This window comes from Chrysochloris asiatica, unplaced genomic scaffold (assembly GCF_000296735.1).
Source record: "Chrysochloris asiatica unplaced genomic scaffold, ChrAsi1.0 scaffold00849, whole genome shotgun sequence".
In the NCBI taxonomy this organism is placed as follows: Eukaryota; Metazoa; Chordata; class Mammalia; order Afrosoricida; family Chrysochloridae; genus Chrysochloris; species Chrysochloris asiatica.
Window position 1 is genome coordinate 5,216 of NW_006409367.1, and position 8,889 is coordinate 14,104.

Here is an 8,889-nt window from a genome sequence, read left to right on the forward strand (position 1 = left end):
TTGAGGACTAAGGTGTGCCTGACTCAAGCCATGGTATTTTCAATGATTTCATATGCATGCTAAAGTTGGATAGTGAATAAGGAAAACTGTAGAAGAATTGATGCATTTGAGTTATGGTGTTGGAGGAGACTATTGAAAGTACCGTAGAGTTGGAAGTACCACTGTGTTGGAAGAAGTACAACCAGATTGCTCCTTGCAATCCAGGATGATTAGACTTCATCTCTCATATTTCAGCTGTATTATCTGGAGGGACTAGTCACTGGAGAAGGATTATCATATTTGGTAGAGTGGAGAGTCGGAGAAAAAGAGGAAGACCGCCAAGGAGATGAATTGGCACAGTGGTGGCAGTGATTAGCTCAGGTGTAGCAATGATGGTGAGTTTGTCCCAGAACTAGGCAGCGTTTGGTTCTGTTGTGTGTAAGGTCGCTATGAGTGGGTACTGACTCGATGGTACCTAACAACAACAATGTTACGGTTAGATAAGAGTATAGTTAGAATTAAGGTTAGGGCTAGAGCTAAAGTTATGGTTAGGATTAAGGTTAATGTTAGGGTTAATTTAGGTGTAGGAGTAGGGTTAGGATATATTTATGGTTAGTGGTTTGATGCTGGTTTTGGTTTGGATTGGGACTAATGTTAGGGTTTGCACTAAGGTTAGGACTGCAATAGGGGTAGCAGTAGGATTATAGTTAGGGTTATGTTTAAGGTTAAGATTAGGCTTAGATTTAGGGTTAGGTTTAAGTGTAGTATTAGCGTTAGGGTTAGAATTAGGTTTTGGGTTAGAGGTTGATAGAGGTAGTTGTAGGGTTAGGAATAGTGTTAGGATTAAGATTAGGGTTGGGTTTAGGGGTAGGGTTAAAGTTAGGGTTTGGGTTAGGGTTAGGGTTAGAGATAAGGGTAGTGGTAGTTTTAGGTGTAGGTGTATAATTAGGGTTAGGTTTAGGGTTAGTGTTAGGGTCAGGAATGGGGTAATGTTATGGTTAGGGGTAGCATTAGGATTAGGAGTAGGGGTCAGGCTCGAGGTAGGATTAGGGTTGTTGTTGTTGTTGTTGTTGTTGTTGTTGTTGTTATGTGCCGTGGAGTCAGTTCTGACTCATAGCGACCCTGTACAGGGTTTCCAAGGCTGTAAATCTTTATGGGAGCAGAAAGCCTCATCTTTCTCCCGTGGAACAGCTGGTAGTTTCGAATTGCTGACTTTGAGGTTGGCAGCCCGACTCATAACCATTATGCTACCAGAGGTATAGGGTTAGGGTGAGGTTAAGGTTAGAGTTAGGGTTAGGGTTAACATTAGGAGCAGGGTTAGTTTTAGGGTTAAGTTCAGTATTAGGATTAGGGTCATGTGTTGGAGCAGGGGTTGAGTTAGGTGTAGTGGTAGGGTTAGGTTTAGGTTTAGGAGTAGGTGTAGATTTAGAGTAGTGATAAGGGTAGGCCTACAGTTACAGTTATGGTTAGAGCTATGTTTACAGATAAGAGTAGAGGTAGGGATAGGGTTAGGTTTAGAGGTAGGGGTAGGTAGGTGTAGTGGTAGAGTTAGGTTAGGGTTAGATTTAAGGATAGGGGTAGATTTAGGATTTGGGTTTTGATACAGTCGCATTAGAGGTAGGTTTAGAGGTGGGTAGGGTTAGGTTTATGTAACTGCTAGGGTTAAAGGTAGGGGTAGGTTTGGGTTTTTGTTAGGGTTAGGGGTAGGGTGAGGTGAGGATTAGGGTTTGGTGGAGGGTTAAGGTAGGGTTAGTGGTTGGGTTAGGGTAGGTAATGGTTAGCGTTTGATCAATGGTTAGGATTAGGGCTAGAGTTAGGTCTAGTGCTAGGGTCATGGCTAAGGCTAGGGTTACGGTTAATTTTTGGGTTAGGGTTAGGGTAGGGGCAAGAATTAGCAAAACATTTAAGGTTTGGGATTGGGTTTGTTAGGTTTAGCATTGGGGTTAGGGGTAGAATTAGAGTTAGGTGTAGGGGTTGGGGTAAGGGTAAGGGTATTATGAGAGCTGGGGTTGGGGTAAGGATAGAGGTAGTTGTAGGGTTAGGACTAGCGTTAGGGTTATGTCTAGACCAAAGATTAGGGTTATGGATAGAGTTAAGTTAAATTTACAATTAGGGTTAGAGTTAGGATTTGGATTAGGGGTAAGGTTAGGGATAGGCATATGGGTAGGTTTTAAGTGTAGGTGTAGGATTGGGTTTAGGGTTAGGGATAAGGATAAGAATAGTGTCAGGATTAGGGTTATGTGTAAGGTTAAGGATAGGGTTAGGGTTAATAGGGGCATGGTTGGGTTAGGGTTACTATTAGCATTAGGGATAGTGTTAATAGGGGTAGGGTTAATGTTAGCATTAGGGTTAATAGGGGTAGGGTTTGGGGTAGGGCTAGGGTTAGCAGTAGGGGTAGGGGTTAGGGGTAGGGTAGGGGTAAGATTAGTGTTGGGTTAGGATAAGTGTTGTAGGGGTAGAGGTAATGACAGGGTAAAGGTTAGTGCTAGGGTTATGTTTAAGGCTAGGTTTGGGGTGCAGTTAGGGGTTGGGTTAGGATTAGGGTTAAGGTTAGGTTTAGGGGTAGAGGTAGGGTTAGGGTTACTGTTAGGGATAGGAGTGGTGGTGGCGGTTGATGGTTAAGTGCCGTCGAGTCGGTTCCGACTCATAGCAACCCTGTACGGGGTGGGGTTTCTGGGGCTGTAAATCTTTAACGGAGCATAACGCCTCATCTTTCTCCCGCGGAACAGCTGGTAGTTTTGAACTGCTGACCTTGTGGTTCACAGCCCTATTCATAACCACTACACTACCAGAGCTCTGGGATAGGGGTAGAGTTAGAGCTAAGGTTAGGATTATGATTGGGCTTAGAAGAAGGGTTAGAGTTAGAGTAGGGTTTCGGGTTAGGGTTAGGGGTATCAGTTGGTGTAGGGTTGGTGTTAGAGTTCAATTTAGTTATAGCATTAGAATTAGGTATTGAAGTGAATCGGGTCCCACATTCCACTTATGCTCTTCTCCTTTCATGGTCCTAGGGTATTCTGTTTCTGGAATGTAAGATTACCTGTTGTTGTTGTTGTTGATTTGGTGTCGAGTCGGTTCTGACTCATAGGGACCCTGTATAGGGTTTCCAAGGAGCAGCTGGTGAGCTTGAACCGCCGACCTTGCAGTTCAAACGGCTTTTCAGTCTGGCACATTAACCTACAGTGCCACTTTTTGTTATAAAACTTCTACCTTTACAGTTGTGACCATAGCAATTAATCATGATAAAAATTGCTTACTTTTGAATGATAAGAATCTTATCCCCATCTCCTTTTACCAGACCTATCTAGATAAAAGGAAAACTATTCATTAGGGGTTCTAACTTCCCCTACACACTGAAACTAAACTCCCTCTTGAAAAATTGTAATCCAATCACTTCGTGCCTGTATTGACCCCTCATTTTAGGTAGCCAATGTCTAAGTTGCCCATCCCTATCAACCCTGTATATAGAGGAGATAGGATTGATCCTTGATGTGAAGATTCTTTCCCTCTCAGTTGGTATTTTGAGCTACTACATCTGTAAGTATGGGTCAAGTTTATCAATTGTAGCAATTTATACTTGTTTCCTTTATCTTCCTCTAGTCAAGTTCTGATCATCAGGCCAAAGAAGCTAGGTCAAATGAGTACTGTCTGAAAGTTTGGATGTTCTTGTGCATTTCCCCTCACTTCATATCAACTGGATGCTTCACTTGCAGCTCTAGTCCTCTGTTGCTATGTCCTTGACCCTGTGCTCAGGAGTTCCCAGGTCTCAACATACTTCAGACCAACCAGCCCTTCCTCTTCTCTCTCTCATCTCTAGGTTGAAAGGAGTCTATGGAATGTTGTCAAATTCAGTCCACATCTGTATTGCTACCTTTCCCCCACTTCCACTCACCAGTAGACCAACATGATCGCCAGCAAGTTTACATGCCTACTCATGTGTTCCCTTTGAGTTTCAATCTTGGAGGGGGGGTGGTTATCCTAAAGAGCCTTGCTTGCTTGCCTTGATGGCTTGCTGACTTGATGGCCAATCAGACTGCTATTTTTATTTTTTATTTTTCCTGCTGGTTTTTCTTCCAAAAAGTATCTTCTGTTCCTCTAGCTGCTCCAGGCTGGTCTGCATGTCCTTTCAAGTGGGCATGTGCCACCTCAGAAGGTTCTGGATAGGGCTCAGTAGTCTACCTAATGTCCTGTATACTACAAAGTCTTTGCATGAAGCCTATCTCGCTGAGCATGTTCTAGACCCCCCTTTTAGGTGTTCCAATCAGTTATAGGTTGAAGATGGGCTTACAAGCCTTCTTTAATCATGTTTCCCGACATTCCTTTCTATCCCACTTAAGTGTCTATTTTACAATAGTAGGCAAGGGAAAACAATATTTAAAAAACAGTAAATCTCAGTATTATTTCCCCTCTTCATACTATCCCTTGGTCCCTGTATCACAACATATTGTTCCAAGGTTGAGCATGCATCACTGCCTAAATGTTCCCCTATCTACCTTTTCCCCCACCCCCTCCCACTTCTTGTGTATTGTCCTCCCCAACACCCAAACTATGATGTGTCTATCCCCTAACCTGTGCTCTACCATCCCCCCTCCCTCCCACTCCTAGAAACCAACAAAGAATTATTTTTTTCCTTTTAGTATGGGTATATTTTCTTAAGCTGTTACAATAATGGTCTTATGCAATATTTGTCCTTTTGTGTCTAACTAATTTCACTCATCATAATGTCCTCAAGATTCACCCATGTTATGCCGTGGCTTGCAGCTTCCTTGTTATTCTTCAAGGTAGCATAATATTCCACTGTGTGTATGTACCAAAGTTTGTTTATCCATTCTTCCACTGATGGGCACTTACGCTGTACCCAATTTTTTTTTTTTTTTTTCTATTGTGAACAGTGCTGTGACAAACACTGGTGTGCTTATCTACTCATGTATTGGTTCATATTTCTTGTGGGTATATACCAAGTAGAGGAATTGCTGGATCATAAGGTATTTCTATTTCCAACTTTCTGAGGAAGTACCATACTATTTTCCAGAGTGGTTGGACCATTTTGTATTCCCACCAGCAATGTAGGAGGGTCCCAATCTCTCCACATCCTCGTCAGTATTTATTGTCCTCTGCTTTTTTGAACTTCTCTGTTATTGCTGGTGTGAGATGATATCTCATTGTTGTTTTTATTTGCATCTCTCCAATGGCTAATATGGCGCTGTGGGCTAATGCGTCAGACTGCAAAGTCATTTGAACTGCAAAGTCGGTGATTTGAGCTCACCACCTGCTCCTTGAAAACCCTATACAGGGTTGCTATGGGTCGGCATCGACTTGACAGCACTTAACAACAATAACAATGGCTGATGATCATGAACATTTCTTCATACGTTTGTTGCCTGCCTTAATCTCTTCCTTGGCAAAGTGTCTGTTCAGGTCCTGTGTCCGTTTATTAATTGGGTTATTTGTCTTTTCCTTGAAAGGTGTTGTAGTTTCCTATAGATTTTAGAAATTAGTCCCTTGTCTGATATGTTATTGCAAGTATTTTTCCCATTCTGTGGGCTCCCTTTTTACTCTTTTGGTGAAATCTTTTGATGCACATAAGTTTCTAATTTTTAGTATGTCCCAATCATCTATTTTGTCTTCTTTTATTTGTATAATTCTCACAATGTTTGGGGGTCTATTTGTACCCCATATCAGAGCCCCTCAAATTTGTCCCTATTTTTTTATTGATGACCTTTATGATCCTGGGATTCACATTTAGATCTTTAATCCGTGTTGAGATGATTTTTGTGTATGATGTGAGATAAGGGTCTTATTTCAATCTTTTGCATATCAATTTCCAGTTCTGCTGGCACCATCTGTTTAAGAGATTATCTCCTCCTCATTCAACGCACTTTGGCTGTATGTGGATGGGTTAATGTCTGGATTCTCAATTCTGTTCCATTGATCTATATATCTTTCATTGTACCTGTATCAGGCTGTTTTGACCACTGTAGCCACGTAGTAAAATTTGAAATCAGTGTGTGAGAGGCTTCCAACTTTGTTCTTCATCTTAAGTAGTGCTTTGCTTATGCTGAGTCTCTTTCTATATAAAACTTGTACTTGTTTTTTCCTATCTCTTTAAAGAATGTCGTTTGATTCTGGTATCACATTGTATGTGTAAATTGCTTTAGATAGTATTGACATTTTCAAAATGTTAAGTCTTCCTATCCAGGAGAATGGTATATTCTTCCATTTTTGTAAATCTCTTTTGGTTTCTTATAGTAGTGCTTTGTAGTTTTCTTTGTATAGGTCCTTTGTTTCTCTGGTTACATTTATTCCTAAATATTTCATCCTTTGGGTTGCTATTGAAAATGGTATTGCTTTCCGAATTTCTTTTTCAGCACTGGAATTATTAGTATAGGGGCATACAACTGATTTTTTTTTTTTTTTAATTCTTCAAAGGAGCATTTTATGATCAGAGCTGTTGTCCCAACCAACATCTTTGGATCCCACATCCAGTATGTCTGCTTCCTTCTCAGGGACCCTGCTTGGACAACCATGTACCAAGAAGAATCGACTTTAAGCGTGGTAAATAAATATTGGTCTAAGGGGCAGTGTCTGGTAGGGGGTGGTGGTATCCAGGCTCATCGAGTCACTTCAGCTTCATGTCACACCACTGTGAGTCCTTGCCGGCCATGGGGCTAAAGTTCACAGCCTCCCTGTAGATATGCTTCTTACACTCATACACTGTGAGTTTCTTGTGCTCTAAGAAATCATTAAACCACCACTGGGCCTCTGTCTCCTCCTCAGAGTTCCAAAAGAGCTAAAAAAAATTGGGGGGGAGGCCCTGCGGGCCTGTCCGGCACTTGTCCACATCCAGCTCCGGCATCTTCTCTAGAAGGTCTGAGGTCTGAGGGCTGGCACATGGGAAGAGCTGAGAAAAATCCTTCTTGAGATTTTGTGGCAGGGACTGGATGTAGGATTTGGCCGCCTTGTCGTTCAGCTTCTACACAAACTCTGCACTTGGCACCCCAGTCACTTTCACGATCTATGTCAGATGGTCCAGGTAGTCTTTTCCCTTGAAGACAGTTTTCCCAGTCAGCATCTCTGCCATGATACAGCCAACAGACCAGATGTCCACAGTTTGGTTGTAGTGCATCCAGCTGAGTATCACCTCAGGGGCCCGGTACCAGTGGGTCACCACATAGCCAGTCATCTCAGCATCTACTGGCCACACAAGTCCAAAATCCAGGATCTTCAGTTCACAGTCCTCATTCACAGCTAGGTTGCCCAGCTTCAGGTCCCTGTGGATGACCCCAGCTGAGTGGATGTACTTAAGATCCTTGAGCATCTGATACACCAGGTATCTTCTCCTCACTGAACTCCATCCCCATGATCTTCTGCAGATCCATCTGCATGAAGGGCATCACCATGTAGAAATTATGGATGTTGCACAGAAAGGAAGTTGCATTGAAGACATCCAGGAGCCAAATGACGTTCTCATGCTGCATGTATTTCAGTAGCAGCAGCTCCCAGTAAGCCCGCTTGGCAAGGATCTTCAGCTGGAAAGGCCAGCTCAGCTTCTTGATGGCTATCTTTGCCCCTGACTGCTTGTCGATGGCAAAGCACACAGCTCCATAGACTCTGCTGCCTAAGTGCATCCAGAGTGGTCTTGTTGATGTCCTGCTTGTAGAAGCCCTTTTTCAGGCTGAGACTCATCCCAGGAACCCATTATTAGCAGCCCCAGTGTGGCAGAGTGCAGGGCTCACAGAGCCTGGGTCTCCGCCCCTGCTTCTGTCCAATTGATTTTTGTATGTTGATCCTGTACCCTGCCACTTTGCGAATCTTCCAATAAGTTCTAGCAGTTTTTTTGCTGAGTCTTTGTGGTTTTCTATGTATAGGATCATATCATCTGCAAATAGAGCGCGTTTTACTTCCTTTTTGCCAATTTGGATGGCTTTAATTTCCCTATCTTGCCTTATAACTCTGGCTAAGACTTCTATCACAATATTGAATAGGAGTGGTAATAGAGAGTGTCGTTATCTGGTTCCTGTTGGCAAAGGAAAGGCTTTCATTTTCTCTCCATTGAGAGTGATGTTGGGTGTTGGTTTTGCATATCTGCTCTTAATTATGTTGAGGAATTTCCCTTCAATTCTGGCTTTGTTTAGTGTTTTTATCAGGAATGGGTGCTGGATTTTGTCTGCATCAATAGATATAGTTATGTGGTTCTTTTGGTTTTTCATTATTAATATTATTATTTATATGGTGGGTTACAGTAATTGTTTTTCTACTACTGAACCATCCTTGCATCCCTGATATGGATCCCACTTGGTCACGATGTATTATTTTTTTGATGAGTTGTTGAATTCTGTTGGCTAGGATTTTGTTGAGAATTTTTGCATCTATGTTCATGAGGGTTATTGGTCTTTCCTAGTTATTTTCTTTCATAGTGATGTCCTTCCCTGGTTTTGGTATGATAGTTATGCTTGCTTCATAAAATGTATTAGGGCATTTTCCATCCTCTTCTATATTCTGCAATAATTTGAATAGAATTGGTGACAGCTCTTCCCTGAAGGTTTGGTAAAACTCACAAGTGAAGCCATTTTGATCTCAACTTTTTTTTTGTTGTGAGTTTTTTGTTGACCTGATCAATTTCTTTTGTTATAAGTCTGTTCAAGTTTTCTACTTCATTCTGTGTAAGTTTAGATAGGTCGTGCTTTTCTAAAACTGTATCCATAGCCTCTAGATTTTCAAATTTGTAGGAGTACAACTCTTCATAGTATTGTTATTATTCTTTTTATTTCTACTGGTTCTGTTGTGACATCACCCGTGTGGTTTCTTATGCATGTTATTTGTGTCTTCTTCCTCTTTTCTTTTATAAGGTTTGCCAATGGCTTGTCAATTTTATTGATACTTTCAAAGAACCAGTTTCTTGTGCTGTTGATT

General features: G+C 41.8%; 1 pseudogene; it reads right to left on the reverse strand.

Annotated features, from left to right (window-relative positions):
• Nucleotides 1–6,595: 6,595 nt before the first annotated feature.
• Nucleotides 6,596–7,662, reverse strand: LOC102816873 (annotated as a pseudogene).
• Between the last annotated feature and the right edge of the window lie 1,227 nt (nt 7,663–8,889).